The sequence below is a fragment of the Oncorhynchus mykiss genome, chromosome 14 (assembly GCF_013265735.2).
Source record: "Oncorhynchus mykiss isolate Arlee chromosome 14, USDA_OmykA_1.1, whole genome shotgun sequence".
In the NCBI taxonomy this organism is placed as follows: domain Eukaryota; kingdom Metazoa; phylum Chordata; class Actinopteri; order Salmoniformes; family Salmonidae; genus Oncorhynchus; species Oncorhynchus mykiss.
Genome location: NC_048578.1, coordinates 6,089,969 through 6,106,545, shown reverse-complemented (window position 1 = coordinate 6,106,545; position 16,577 = coordinate 6,089,969). Strand labels below are relative to the sequence as shown.

The window sequence follows — 16,577 nt, the reverse complement described above, 5'->3', positions numbered from 1 at the left end:
CGACTGCACACAGAATGTAGTCCTTTGTTATCAATCATGTATGTTTGCAAAAATGCTTGAAAAACAATTTCAGTAATAAAGTGTTATTTATGGTGTGGTGTGTGTGTGTGTGTGTGTGTGTGTGTGTGCGTCCTTGCATGCCTGGCACGTCAGTGGAACAATGAATGGGCTGAGAGGGGTGTGCACTGTCAGAGGCAGCAGTACACCAGTGAAATGAGGAGCACTATCTCCCTACCAGCACATTTCCACTGAGTGAGAGAGAGAGAGAATAAGGGAAGGAGAAATAAGGAGAAAGGTGTGTATCCTTTTGCCCCTCGGTTTTGCAATAATCTGTAATTTTCTTCTGATTTCTGCATGTGTTCTGAGGTCTACATGTACCCTCCTCTCTCTTTCTCTTTCTCCCTCTCATTTTCATTCTCACTGTCTGTTTCTCTCTACCTCTCACTCTTTGGGATGAAATGCTTTGCTGTATTTAATGCTGTGAGTTATTGAGGTTCTAGACCAAATTGCCTTATCTCCTCATACAGACCCACATATATGTAATATCCAGGTAGCGCCATAGAACGAGGCAGGTGGAAAGGTAAGCTTACTGTGTGTGCGTGTGAGAGGTTTAGTCATTTGAAAACAATACCAACGGTGGTTAAATTGAGATCCAAATTCAAGCTCTTATGGTACATTATCCCTGCCTATATGTATGAGGGTAGAATATCACTAAGTTTGCATTGTGTTCTTTTTCTTCCGAACTCGATCCTTTGTTAATGGGTGCTGAGATACTCATTGTGCCAGCAGTCATTAGGCTATGCATTTGAATGCATGGGTTGTGTAAAACTAGACCCATCCATTAGATAACAAGTGCTTGTAAAATGCTTGGTCAGTGAATCACTATGGGTTCAACACAGCAGCAGGGAGTGTGCTCAGCCAGTGAAGGGCAAAGAGGATATGTTCTGTATGGTAAACCTGAAATGAGCAAGATGGTGGGGAAGCATGATGTAAGGAACTGATTCAGGCTCAGATGAGATGAGATGTGCTTGGCTGAGCTGTGACAATGCCAGGGGGAGTGAGGCAGCACTGGCCCCTGTTTCGGGATTAGTAGAGGGTAGAGACAGTGGATAAGGCTGAGTGTGGTAAAGCTGATGACCAGTGATTGTGTACTGTATAGGACACATCTTTGGGATCGGTGTGTTATTCAGTGTGACGTTGTGTGATTGTTCCATTCTCATCGTCTCATGTTCACCTGTATCTTGCTTGGCTTCGTCTATTTTGTGTGTGCATATGACATTGGTGTCCAGATCACCAAATAATTGATTAAAACACATTGTTTTGCAATGAAGGTCTACAGTAGCCACAACAGCAGTCTGTATGGTAGCACCGTGGTGTAGGCGGAGGACAGATAGTTTCCGTCTTCCTCTGGGTACATAGGTCGTTTCTGTCTGGGAACATTGACCTCAATACCAAACCTAGGAGGCTCATGTTTCTCCCCCGCTTTCATAGACTTACAGTAATAATGACAATTTCCGGAGGACGTCCTCCAACCTATAAGAGCACTTGCAGCATGAACTGACATGTTGTCCACCCAAACAAAGGATCAGAGAATGAATCTAGTACTGAAAGCATACACTACAGCTAGCTAGCACTGTAGTGCATTAAATGTGGTGAGTGAAAGAGAAAGACAGTAGTTGAAAAGTTTAGGAAAAAAATATGTATTAAAAAATGAAAGAAGAGCGAGAGGGATGCCCCCCCTCTATCTTCAGAGCTCGTGCTGCTAGGCGACCTAAACTGGAACATGCTTAACACCCCAGCCATCCTACAATCTAAACTTGATGCCCTCAATCTCACACAAATTATCAATGAACCTAGCAGGTACCTCCCCAAAGCCTTAAACACGGGCACCCTCATAGATATCATCCTAACCAACTTGCCCTCTAAATACACCTCTGCTGTCTTCAACCAAGATCTCAGCGATCACTGCCTCATTGCCTGCATCCGTAATGGGTCAGCGGTCAAACGACCTCCACTCATCACTGTAAAACGCTCCCTGAAACACTTCAGCGAGCAGGCCTTTCTAATCGACCTGGCCGGGGTATCCTGGAAGGATATTGATCTCATCCCGTCAGTAGAGGATGCCTGGATAGTTTTTTTTAAATGCCTTCCTAACCATCTTAAATAAACATGCCCCATTCAAGAAATTTAGAACCAGGAACAGATATAGCCCTTGGTTCTCCCCAGACCTGACTGCCCTTAACCAACACAAAAACATCCTATGGCGTTCTGCATTAGCATCGAACAGCCCCCGTGATATGCAGCTGTTCAGGGAAGCTAGAAACCATTATACACAGGCAGTTAGAAAAGCCAAGGCTAGCTTTTACAAGCAGAAATTTGCTTCCTGCAACACTAACTCAAAAAAGTTCTGGGACACTGTAAAGTCCATGGAGAATAAGAACACCTCCTCCCAGCTGCCCACTGCACTGAAGATAGGAAACACTGTCACCCCTGATAAATCCACCATAATTGAGAATTTCAGTAAGCATTTTTCTACGGCTGTCCATGCTTTCCACCTGGCTACTCCTACCCCGGTCAACAGCACTGCACCCCCCACAGCAACTCGCCCAAGCCTTCCCCATTTCTCCTTCTCCCAAATCCGTTCAGCTGATGTTCTGAAAGAGCTGCAAAATCTGGACCCCTACAAATCAGCCGGGCTAGACAATCTGGACCCTTTCTTTCTAAAATTATCTGCCAAAATTGTTGCCACCCCTATTACTAGCCTGTTCAACCTCTCTTTTGTGTCGTCTGAGATTCCCAAAGATTGGAAAGCAGCTGCGGTCATCCCCCTCTTCAAAGGGGGGGACACTCTTGACCCAAACTGCTACAGACCTATATTTATCCTACCATGCCTTTCTAAGGTCTTCAAAAGCCAAGTCAACAAACAGATTACCGACCATTTCGAATCTCACCATACCTTCTCTGCTATGCAATCTGGTTTCAGAGCTGGTCATGGGTGCACCTCAGCCACCCTCAAGGTCCTAAACGATATCTTAACCGCCATCGATAAGAAACATTACTGTGCAGCCGTATTCATTGATCTGGCCAAGGCTTTCGACTCTGTCAATCACCACATCCTCATCGGCAGACTCGACAGCCTTGGTTTCTCAAATGATTGCCTCGCCTGGTTCACCAACTACTTCTCTGATAGAGTGCAGTGTGTCAAATCGGGGGGTCTGCTGTCCGGACCTCTGGCAGTCTCTATGGGGGTGCCACAGGGTTCAATTCTTGGACCGACTCTCTTCTCTGTATACATCAATGAGGTCGCTCTTGCTGCTGGTGAGTCTCTGATCCACCTCTACGCAGACAACACCATTCTGTATACTTCTGGCCCTTCTTTGGACACTGTGTTAACAACCCTCCAGGCAAGCTTCAATGCCATACAACTCTCCTTCCGTGGCCTCCAATTGCTCTTAAATACAAGTAAAACTAAATGCATGCTCTTCAACCGATCTCTACCTGCACCTACCCGCCTGTCCAACATCACTACTCTGGACGGCTCTGACTTAGAATACGTGGACAACTACAAATACTTAGGTGTCTGGTTAGACTGTAAACTCTCCTTCCAGACCCATATCAAACATCTCCAACCCAAAGTTAAATCTAGAATTGGCTTCCTATTTCGCAACAAAGCATCCTTCACTCATGCTGCCAAACATACCCTTGTAAAACTGACCATCCTACCAATCCTCGACTTTGGCGATGTCATTTACAAAATAGCCTCCAATACCCTACTCAACAAATTGGATGCAGTCTATCACAGTGCAATCCGTTTTGTCACCAAAGCCCCATATACTACCCACCATTGCGACCTGTGCGCTCTCGTTGGCTGGCCCTCGCTTCATACTCGTCGCCAAACCCACTGGCTCCATGTCATCTACAAGACCCTGCTAGGTAAAGTCCCCCCTTATCTCAGCTCGCTGGTCACCATAGCATCTCCCACCTGTAGCACACGCTCCAGCAGGTATATCTCTCTAGTCACCCCCAAAACCAATTCTTTCTTTGGCCGCCTCTCCTTCCAGTTCTCTGCTGCCAATGACTGGAACGAACTACAAAGATCTCTGAAACTGGAAACACTTATCTCCCTCACTAGCTTTAAGCACCAACTGTCAGAGCAGCTCACAGATTACTGCACCTGTACATAGCCCACCTATAATTTAGCCCAAACAACTACCTCTCTCCCTACTGTATTTAATTTATTTATTTATTTTGCTCCTTTGCACCCCATTATTTTTATTTCTACTTTGCACATTCTTCCATTGCAAATCTACCATTCCAGTGTTTTACTTGCTATGTTGTATTTACTTTGCCACCATGGCCTTTTTTTGCCTTTACCTCCCTTCTCACCTCATTTGCTCACATCGTATATAGACTTGTTTATACTGTATTATTGACTGTATGTTTGTTTTACTCCATGTGTAACTCTATGTCCTTGTAACTGTCGAACTGCTTTGCTTTATCTTGGCCAGGTCGCAATTGTAAATGAGAACTTGTTCTCAACTTGCCTACCTGGTTAAATAAAGGTGAAATAAAAATAAATAAATAAAAAAACTCAGTTTTAGTATTTAAATGTGACTTAGAATAACATTACCGGAATGTACCAGGTGTAAGATAAGATTTACAAGGCTACGGATAGCGGAAAGCAAACCCTGTTTTGAGTCAATACTGCCATCTTGGTAAACATAACACTTAACATAAATATACCAGGTTACTACTGTAGATTCCCCCTTTAAGGCTAATACATCGCTGCTACTCGCTGTTTATCATATATGCATAGTCACTTTAACTAAACATTAATGTACATAATAGCTCAATTGGGCCGACCAACCAGTGCTCCCGCACATTGGCTAACCGGGCTATCTGCATTGTGTCCCGCCACCCACCACCTGCCAACCCCTCTTTTACGCTACTACTACTCTCTGTTCATCATATATGCATTGTCACTTTAACCATATCTACATGTACACACTACCTCAATCAGCACGACTAACCGGTGTCTGTATGTATCCTCATTACTTTTATAGCCTCGCTACTCTATTTAGCCTGTCTTTGAATTTCTTTACTTACCTATTGTTCACCTAATACCTTTTTTTGCACTATTTGTTAGAGCCTGTAAGTAAGCATTTCACTGTAAGTTGTTGTATTCGGGGAACGTGACAAATAAACTTTGATTTGATTTGATTTAATAACCCAACTTAATTCCTATCTGAGCTAGGCTGCCAACTAAACATTTAGGATTTTTTCATAATCATGTCATTTTTTTATTTTTTTTTCGGGACATGTACGAAGATGATCTTCCTTAGGTTCTGAAATAGTCTGGCGGACATCGCTCTCTAATAGAGCGTCTCAAAGGTGGTGTAGCTGGTGCCACCAGTACTTCACCACCTGATGGTGAAACAAAGTCCTTTTGTGGAGACTTTGCAGGTGGTCGTCCCAGACTGGTGGTCTCAGGTTGTTTATCCAACTGCAACTCTGGGGAACATTCCAGTGTCCTGTCCTGCTTGTTTAAGCATTGATCCAAGTCCACGGATCAAATTGGAATTCGAGCTCAGATCTGATCCACGTGTCTCCTTAGTCTGTGCAATTCCAATGATCACAGTATATGACACTGGTCCTGAGCAATCCTCAATTGTAGCTGGAATCCATTTGAGACTAAATCCATAGTTTAGTGTGTAGACATCAACTCCAGGTGAGAAAGTTCTGAGTTTGGCTCTGTTGTCATGATTCTGTTTTGGATTCCATTGCTTTTATTGTATTTTCACTTTCAGGTCTGTCTTGACGAGATCCAAGGTTGACCTTAACCTCCTTGACATCAGCATTTCTGCAGGTGACAACCCAGTTGTAGCTTGAGTAGTGATCCTGTAGCTAAACAAGAATATTGACACTTTTGTTTCAATGTTGTCCCCTTGAATCTTCCTCATCCCCTCACCCCCCCCCCCCCCCCCATTCTCATGGATGTAATGGCGCGGTAGGGGGTGATGTCCTGTTACTCTGACAATCTGCACACAGGCTAAACCTCATTTTCCACATCCTGGTCCATCTTTGGCCACCAGACGTATGACCTCGCTAGGCCTTTCATTCTCGACGTACCTGAATGAGACTGGTGCAACAACTTCAGTAGTATACCCCGCCCTTGTGTTGGGATAACTACTCTTGAACCCCACAAAATGTACCCATCTCGAACACTCAAGGCCAAGCAGCAAGCGTAGTAGGCCATCCTTCAAGGATAAATTCCTGCACTTGTGATAGCGTCACATCCTTTGCCTGATTAGTGCTGTGTTCACCGGTGCTTCATCCAACAAATTGATCATCAAGACTTGGTCATTTTCTCCTTCCTGAGTGATGATTTCAGGAACGGGCAGCCTACTCAGTGCATCAGCATTCCTATGGTATCTACCTGGCTTGTAGGTAATTCTGTACTCGTAGGCCCTGAGTCACACAGACCAATGCTGAACTCTTGGAGAGACCGTTTGTGGTAGTGGCTTTTGTTCATGGAACAGAGAGATCAGAGGCTTATGGTCGGTCACAATAGCGACTGTTTTACCGTATAAACACTTGTGGAATCTCTGTATTCCGAATGTGACAGCCAGTCCTTTTAGCAAAAACTCCTTCCTGTCTTTCTGACCATTTCCAGGCCACATCCTTCCTTAACAGTTGATGTAGTGGAGCTAAGAGGGTAGAGATGTTACGGAGGAAGCGATTGTACTAGTTCAGCTCTGTAACGCTTGTCAGAGCTGGAGCTTCCACGACAGCCCTCACTTTAGCTTTGACAGTGTGTAACCACTTGGCATCCACCTTGTGACCCAGGGGAACTGTTGCTCTCCGGTCAGTGGCGGTTCTAGCTTGTATGGCTCCCTTCAGCTCCCCCCCCCCAACAAAAAAAACGTTTATTTTTATTCAGACATTTGGAACAACACAAATAAATAATCATAACATTTAAAACTACAGTATATAAATATACAAATATATACAAAAATAAGACTCATAAATATCAAAAAGTAACAAAGACAAATAGAAACAAATCCATCCCCCGACACTGTCAACCAAGTATCAAGACTGTGTGCAGACTGCTTTTAAATTGTTCTTAATGATTTCTGTGAAACTATATGTTCACAGTATTATGAATGCATTGTGGTTTATTTGGTAGAATTTTGTAGTGTGACTGATTTTACTAATTGCATTAGTAGCTACCCCCGCCCGCCTCCCCATCTCATACTTCTGTGTGGGAGACCTTTCCAAGCAGCAGCCTGCCTTGCTCACAAACTAGAATCAGGGTGCCCACTCCGACAAGGTGAATTGACTCACAGTCCCACACGGTGACATGATATCATTGACGTGATGTGCAAATCAGCGATAGAAAACCAATCGTGCAAATTCTGTTTGTTTTTTTGTGGCCGTGCCCTGTGCCGCCCCTGGCAAGATGACGCCCTGGGCGGCTGCCCATGTTGCCTATACCTAAATCCGCCACTGCCTCAGGTTAACGTTGAAAGAAAATCCTCCACTTTGGGTATGGGGTACTGCTCCAGTGACGAAACTCCTGTTACAGTCAGCTTGTAGTAAACCGCATAATCTGATTGAACCATCTCGTTTGAGTATGGGAACAACTGGTGCTGCCCAATCAGAGTACTTGACAGGAACAATTATATCCTCTGCTAACTCTGTCAATTTCCACATCCACTTTAGGCTTCATGTCATATGGAACTGATCTTGGCCTATAGAATTTGGGAGTAGCAACTGCTGCAATGTCAATGTCTCTGTAGAGATGTGTGATGTGTGATTTCAGATTTCAATTTATTTCCTCCAACCACCCTCTCTCTCCCTAGTAAACTGGGGCCAGTATCTTCCACTACTAAGAGAGGCAGACTTTAATTTTCCCCTTGATATTCCACTTGAACATCAGCAACTCCAATCACAGTGATTTCCTCCCCTGTGTACGTTTTGAGTTTAATGGGGGTGCCTCTCAGTTTAGGCACTTAACTCATTTAATTGGGACCTGTTCATCAATGTGATGCTACATCATGTGTCTATTTCAAACAGTACCTTAAATCCATTTATTCCCATTTCCACAATGAAAGGCTTTACTTTTTTCATACTGTATTAGCCTCCAGCACACTGTACACTGAGAACGCTTGCTCTTCGTCTGAGACACCCACTTTCACTTTCTATAACTTGATTTGAACCGTAGTTAGAGCATCGCTGGGTATTCGTTTTTCTTCTGTCTGTTTTCTTTTCTGTAGCCCATTGCTTTTTTATTGCGGCCCTCCCTCCCAAAGTGTCCTATTATCCCACACGCATAACACTTTTCATGTTTTAATTTACAGTCAAACGCTGCGTGTTTGCCTTTGCAGTGATAACAACCTCTATTGGCTGCTACCCGGAGTAACACACACCAGCCGACCGTGTAGCATTTGCGATAATGTATTCCCATAGTTACGGTCCAGTGCTAGTTTTCTCAACTCAGCCATATATTCCCGCATCGATTTGGTAGGTTTTCTCATGCCTGAATTAAACTTGAATCGTTGCACTATTTCACTGGGTTTGAAGTGATCTTTTAATAGATCGACCATATCTCTAAATTACTTGTCTCCTGTTGTATCTGGGCTCAGCAGGTTTCTCATCAAACATACAGTTTGATGAGAAACCTGCTGAGCCCAGATTGTCTGTGCGCCGGAAACGTTTATGAGTATGGATTTGTGTATAGCGTCATCAGTTATTTTATTAGCGGCAAAGAACTGTTCCTGATTTTTAGGATCAAATGGTGGCAGTGAGCATATTGTTCTCTCCCCTCACAAAGTCATTCATTTGTCCTATCCGTATCCAGGGAATCAATCATTCAGTCTCTTCCACCGCTCACTCGAGTCTCACATCCAGCGTTGCACGCCAGACACTCCGTTGAATTCGTGGCAAACAAATCCAACTCGGTCATCCATAGTCATCCTCGTCACCAAATATGCAGCGGTGGAAAAAAGTACCCAATTGTCATACTTGAGTAAAAGTAAAGATACCTTAATTAACAGAAAATGACTCAAGTAAAAGTCACCCAGTAAAATCCCACTTGAGTAAAAATCTAAAAATATTTGGTATTTGATATACTTAAGTATCAAAAGTAAATGTCATTGCTGAAATATACTTAAGTATCAAATGTAAAAGTATAAATCATTTCACCATATTCTTGTTTTTTAAATTTACGGATAGCCAGGGGCACGCTCCAACATTCAGACATAAGTTACAAATAAAGAGTGTTTAGTAAGTCCGCCAGATCAGACGCAGTAGGGATGACCAGGGATGTTCTCTAGATAATTGTGTGAATTAGACACTTTTCCTGTCCTGGTAACCATTCAAAATGTAACGAGTACTTTTGGGTGTTAGGGAAAATGTATGGAGTAAAAAGTACATAATTTTCTTTAGCAATGTAGTTAGGTAAAAGTAAAAGTTGTAAAAAATATAAGTAAAGTACAGATACCCCCAAAAAACTACTTAATTTGTACTTTAAAGTATTTTTACTTTAGTACTTTACACCACTGCAAATATATATTAACCTGGGATGCTTCTTAGATTGATGACACCGGACACGTAAGTACCTTTTAATATTTAATTGTAATTTAGAATAACATTACTGGCGGCAAGTTACCTAAGGCATTTCCGACCACGGTTATATGGCAGACATTTTAACGGCTACAGATAGTGGAAAGCAAACCCTGTATTGAGTCAATACTGCTATCTATTGGTAAACATAATACTTAACATAAATTTACCAGGTTACTACAGTTAGCTAGCTGGCTATGGCTATCTAACATTGGAACTCTTCCAAGTCAAGGTAAGCTTTTGGTTTAATTAATTTATTGCCACCGGGGTCCGCCAGTGTAACTGCTAAACGACTTACTGCTTACTGCATGATTGATGCAGGTTTACTAACGCTTTAGTTCTAGTAGTTATGTTGACTTTGACATGAGCTAATATGATGACAACGATGTCAGCTGTGTGTAGTGGTTATGATATGAAGGTTTGGCTTGGAAAGTCTTTTTTGCCTGGTTACATACAGCTGACGTGTTGTGCACTTAAGACCACAAGCGAAGGGAAAAGGTGAGAGGAAAAGAGCTTGCAGATGAGAGAAGGAATTCTACAACGAGCAAAGTGATCATGCTGTTTGCATGTGGCTGCTATTAAAGTGAACTGTGTTTGCGTGTGATATTCATTCCGCCGATTCTGTTGAAAAATGTATTTTAAATGGAAGCAAAGGGAACGAAACGGGGTTAAACATATCTGAATGTGTCGAATATAAACTCTCGTTTGCAACTGTTGGACTAATGATAACAACCTAGATCAGCTTGATGCAGTCAAGAGTGTATTGGAGAGTGTAAAAAAATGTCTTAGACCTGTGCACCTACATTGTAAAGCTTCATTCATAGGCTAGGTTGTAGTAACCTCATGATGGGTATTGGAGAAATTGTAGTATCATGTAGTAGCCTAAACCTATCGATGTTACATTGAGCTGGGTGAATGGACTATAAATGACAGACATCCAATATGCTGTAATAGAAATAAGGCCATGCTCATAAAAAAATATTTACTAAACGGCATTGACCGCCACTGGTGTATGTGTTTCCTACCTCTTCTCTCTGAAATAATTGTCACTAGCACATATGCTAGTTAGGTGGCTAGGCTTTACTTCGCCCTCCAAGTTTCTGCCTGTTTATAGGGTATGAGTTGTCCATTTAATGGGAGAAAAACTTAATAGGGGATTGGAACCACATCAGTGACAGTCGGAGACAGAACTGTGGGGCTTTCTGGCCACTCTAACACTGTAAGCAAATGGCACCCCATAGGAGGTTGGCTGGGGCAAAAATGATCTCAAGTGATTATGTGCCTCTGACAGGTGCTTATTTATGGAGGATGCGTGCCCAGTGTTGCTATTGGAAGGATGTGTGGTCGACTAATGACTTTGAAAAGGCCATATGATTATTTCAATCATTTTGGGATTAGGTCAGCTCACTGCACTAAAAGGTATCTGCTCAGTGTCTGTGACATCATCTCTGTATTAAATAGTTAGCAGCATGTTAATGATGTCATCAGTTAGAACAGCAGGTGGTGACATACCGTACAGCTGTTCCAGATTGAGGGAACAGTCTTCGGATCTATGAATGTATTCTCTCTTTCTCAGTCTCTCTCTCTCTCTCTCTGGATTTCTCTCTCTGTCTTGCTCATCACACAGATTCTCTCATCACATTCTACTCTCAGTGAGAAAATTAAATACATCTGATGACCCTACATTTTAAGCATGCAAAACTCGGTCACCAAGCCAAATTAGGGGTTGGCCTGTTACTGGGATACTAATACATTACATAACACACCAGTTCACATCATAACTCACCCAGGGATTATTAATCCTCATTTCTACCGCCTTTGAACCCTATTCTGTGAGAGCTGCCCTTTCGTCCCGTCTCTAAATCATTATGATGGAGGGATGAAACAAGGATAGTGAAAGGAGAGAAATAGAGAGAGTTGCAGCCAGCGTGATTTTGCCTACCATTGCAGAAATATGTGTAAAGGGACATTCCTCTTGCTGTGTGTGTGTGTGTGTGTGTGTGTGTGTTCGTGCTTATGTGAGTTATGATATGTGTGTATGTGGCCTGCCATAAATGTGTGTGTGTGTGTGTGTGTCCATGATTTTGTGTGAGGGTAATAAACACATCTAAGTGTCCTATTCGGATGTGTCACCTTGGCTGTCGTTGAGTCAGTCATGTGGACTAATCGATGGGAAGTGTTTTCTCTGAGCCACAGGGTGTTCCACTGGGGCAACACACACGAGACACTCTAGTTTACAAACCCTTATTCTACAGGCCCTCGTTTATAATAGCACTTCTATAACACAGGGAACAAATTATTCCCAAATACAGAGATAGGCCCTGGAATGGAGGGATAAGGAGGAGAGGAGAGGGAAAGTCCAGTCAGCTAGGCCTCAAATCAACCACATCTAGGTCATTTCCCTCAGAGAGACTGACACTACCACAGAACACTCAGTCCTGGTGAGGGAGAGATTGCATGTACTGTACATACAATATGATGTATGCTGTTAATATACGTTGTTCCTCTTTTGGAGGACATTTATATTCAGTGTTCTGGATTACTTTTAAACATCAGGGTCTATTAAACAACCTAGAGTCGATGTCTAATTAGCATAATACAAACATTTCCATAAAGTTGAAGCTAGACGCATTGGATGCGTCTCAATCCACCACATCCGCCGATGTCGCACTTCCGCATCTGAGGTGAAAGGTGACAGAGCTAGAGCAGTGTTTGTCAGACCGTGAGACATCCCGAAAATCGATTATCTCATAAAAATCGTCTGTAGGGTCCGAATGGTTTGGCTTTTATGACCCCTCTAAGGTGAGTTGAGACTCTCACGAACACGATGGTGTTCTCCGTTTTGCTCTACGACTCTTGGGACTCGTCTGAAGTAGGTACAGCCGATTTGCCATTTTATGTCTGTAGCGTCCGAACAGTTTGGGGTACACACTAATATGACCCCTCTGTGGAAAGGTGTGACTCTCTCAAACATGTACATGTGGGTTTCACTTGGACGCCCACAGGCCTCACAAGACTCGTCGGAAGGTTCCGCAGTACCAGTTGAAAAAAATGAATGGAAGCAGTGTATATATGGAGACTGTTTAGTGACAAAAATAAGGGGTTAAATACATAGAAAAAAATAGCAAACATTTCCTGAACTTTCTTATATCTCTCAGATATCGGACAGACATTTCAGAACAAGCTTCCTTTAGAGTTTTTAGGGGGGATTATCTGTTGTTCCATGTAGTGAATATTTTTATTCAATGCATTTTCATTGGCTAATAGCAGTAGGGACAAATCACATTTTTCATAAAATAGTTTTGGTATATAGTTTTTTATACTTCAATGGGGCCAAGCACTTGTCACCCTCACAAGCAATCAGATCCAAATAAGGTGCAAAGGAGTAATGCTCTCCCTTGGTCAGTGTCGCCACCAGCTGGACTTTGACGATCACTGCATGAACTAATGAGCTACTCTTCTCTTATCCTCCTCAGATTGACAAAAAGAGTGTGATCATTTGTGTACAGCTGCAACCTCAACCCCAGCTTTGTCATCACTGTGAACCTCAGTAAAGACAGCCCAACCATGGATCAGAAAATCAATGAAGTGAGTCCCACCTGTAGCATCTTCGCTAGTGGTGACAAAACAGCAGTACAAACACAAACCATCCAGGATTTGAACATACAATCCAAATCCACTGCCCCTAGGGTATGATGTCTGGCGTAGCTGTGATTGACACCATCTCTGTGTTTTGTGTCTAGTGCCCCACCACCACCTCCCCCCAGAAACAGATGAAGAGTAGGTCCAAATCGACCGATGAGATCCAGCACACCAAGAGGGTGAGCAGCCACCTCGTTGTGCCTTACATGACCTCTATTCACTTTTTCATCATTCTGTACTTCTTCCTGTGACTCATCTCTAGCCTAATCTCTCCATTCCAAATTTCTCCTCACAGCTTTCATCACAGAAATCCCTTCCCGGTGGGCCGGACCTGGACAAAGTCAAGGTGTGTGTGTTTGTGCGTGTGCATGTTTTGCACTCCTTTTTTCCACTAACGGGATTATCAGAATTAATAGCAACTAATACACAGTTCATTTTGTGTATGTAAATTGCTTTTCACTGCAATGTCACAAACTGTGTTTGCACCTTTCAGGAAGGCCCAGAAGGTTCTGAGACTCCCTCGTCCTCCACAGAGGAGCTGAAGTGATGACGGCTGGGGTCCCTAAGGGAAATAAGGCCATGAACCTTCCATCTGCTCATTAAACATGAACACATACTGTACACACACATAGACTCACATACACACACACACACAGTCACATACCTACACACACTTATACGTTTGTTTAAATGCAAACACTGAATTGATAAACTGAGTTGGTGGAAAGTCAGGTGATCAGTCAGAGAGAAACACACACAATTTGACTTCAGATTCTGACGTTTATCCACGTTTCTCCAAGCATAACATTTAGACTCTGCGCCAAACGTCAAATTTCGAAGTGTTTTTGACACCATGTGTTGACTCCTGTTCAGCATCAAATTTAAGGTAAGGGTTAACGTTTTGGATAGGGTGAAGATATTAAGGTTAGACATGAATTCTGAATGGTTAAGTTAAGGGTTAGGATTTGGGATAGGTTTAAAACAAAACATTTAAAATGTGTTTCTACCACTGGGAGATAACATGTGGCATTCGGATTCAAAGTCATGGGATTATGTCCATTATGTCTCATGGGATTATGTCCGTACCGCTGTAGCAAAACCCAAGCCTACTTGTTAGTAATAGTGCTCATTTTGAAGTCAATCTGGAGCGATCTGTCTACACACGCACACACACACACACACACACACACACAATGACAACAAGAACACAAGAAATGGGCACATGTGATGATCCTGTATCATTGTACTGTGAGTTATTTGTACATACCAAACTGAATGTGCATTCTTCACAATAAAGCAGTGCTGTTGAGTGGACCCATCTCTACATTTTCCCTTAGAATTTGTCAAAATGCTGAGAATATATAGGAACTGGGACATAGACATTTCTGAGGGAAAATATGTGGTAGTCAACATCATGGTTTATGAGGAGGCAGGGAAAGTTCAAAAGGGGAAAGATATATTTTGTTGTTGTTGGTATTTTACCCCTTTTTTCTCCCCAATATCGTGATATCAGTTGCAATCTTGTCTCATTGTTGCAACTCCACAATGAGCTCGGGAGAGGAAAAGGTCAATCATGCGTCCTACAAAAGCACGCTTCTTAACACCTGCCCTCCTAACCCGGAAGCCAGCTGCACCAATGTGTCAGAGGAAACACCATTCAACCAAAGTCAGCCTTCAAGCAATCGGCCCACCACAAGGAGTTGCTACAGCACAATGAGCCACCCCGGCCAAACCCGGATGACGCAGGGCTTATTGTGCGCGGCCGGTTGTAACAGCCAGTCGTGACACCACCTGGGATCGAACCCGGGTCTGTAGTGACGCCTCAGCACTCTTATGCAGTGCCTTAGACCGCTGCGCCATTCGGGAGGCCTGGTACTGCATATTTCAATTTTAGCTTGATTTTGTTTTTAGTTTTACACTGTCATGTTTCAAGGCAACAGTATTTTTGCTGGCATGCATTAAGGCTGGCCCGGTGTTCCTGGTACTCTGTGTTGCTTCTCCCTGTGCCATACTGGGCAGCACTGGCAGCAGTAGTGGCAACAGAGACAATGCCCTGGTGCTGGCACAGCTGGCCTGAATTAGCATCATTAATGGAGGGGGATCCTGGATCTTTGCCAGACACTGCTCTCAGTGCGTGTATGTGTGAGCGTGTGCGTGCAGGTGTGTGGTGCTAAAATCCAGGATTAGTCTCTAACCTGCTATTACCTCCACGTTAATCTCTTTTCAACACCAGCCAAAGAATTACAAAGACTGTATCTATTCCAGCATATTCCCAGGTTGTCTTTCCCATGTGGTCCGTCCCTGAGGAGGAATGTGAACACTGAACTCAGTTGCTCTCTTGTTTGTCAGGCATTATTTGTCTGGGTTCAACAGATCTGGGAGAAAATACTGCTGATACGAAAGTCCTGTGCAAAGAGCAATAATTAACTTTCGACTACTCTCTGTCTCAAGGCTTTTACCCAAGGAGACTTACGGAAAGTCCTGAGTGTTCTCTCGCTCTCACTCACTCACTCACTCACTCACTCACTCTCAGTTTGTGTGTGCCACCGTGTGCATGCGTGTTCAGAGCCTCTTCAGTGGGCCTACCTATTCCATTTCTGATTGAAGCACAGTCTTCTCTGGTCAACAATACTGTTTGTGAGAAATACATTGTGCCTCCTATATTCATAATGTGGAGAAAACATTTCCTTGAATTACACCGAGGACAGGCAGGACTGGAGAACACTATACTATTCCAATTTTCTAACCACTAGGTGTCATATTTCCCCTGCTGCTTTTAAGAAGCAAATAACATGAGTTATTAATCAAATACAAACGCCTTCATCGTATGCAGTTTCTAATCTACACTCAGAGATGCCAAAATTAAATTACCTTTTGAATAAACACCTCAGCCTAATCATGATAGAAACTTAGATCGGTCAATTTAATAGAAACTACTATCCTGAATATGTCAGTTTAGGTGTTATTGATGTGATATTAATGTTCTCAAATGTTTTTTTTGGTCAACGATGTGAGTCCAAATGACGTGAGCTGTTCATCAACAAGAAATGTGGTGTCCCTTTTCAAACTTTAAACTCAGTCAGTTGTTAAATAGTATGTCTTGTATCAAGTTTTCCTTATACAGAGTATCTTTGTAGACACTTCATCAAAGGCACAGTAAAGCTAAGGGACAAAACAAGGCAAGATTGATGCGGTGATATGATAGTATCATATTATGATAAACCCTAAAGTAAGTCTATATAATGAGGATAATGGTCATCAGATTACTGACCATGCATGTAACCCCTGCATTTTGAAGCGATCTAACCATT

The 16,577-nt window shown here is 42.9% G+C and overlaps 1 protein-coding gene across 1 annotated transcript in view; it reads left to right on the top strand.

Annotated features, from left to right (window-relative positions):
* Positions 1 to 14,583, top strand: part of LOC110488612 (regulator of G-protein signaling 14) — a 33,890-nt gene extending 19,307 nt beyond the window's left edge. Inside the window, exons 16-19 of the mRNA XM_021560888.2 lie at positions 13,101 to 13,212; positions 13,368 to 13,445; positions 13,562 to 13,612; positions 13,760 to 14,583. The gene's annotated coding sequence lies outside the window, so the exon portion shown is untranslated. The remainder of the gene's footprint in view (positions 1 to 13,100; positions 13,213 to 13,367; positions 13,446 to 13,561; positions 13,613 to 13,759) is intronic.
* The last annotated feature ends 1,994 nt before the right edge of the window (positions 14,584 to 16,577 follow it).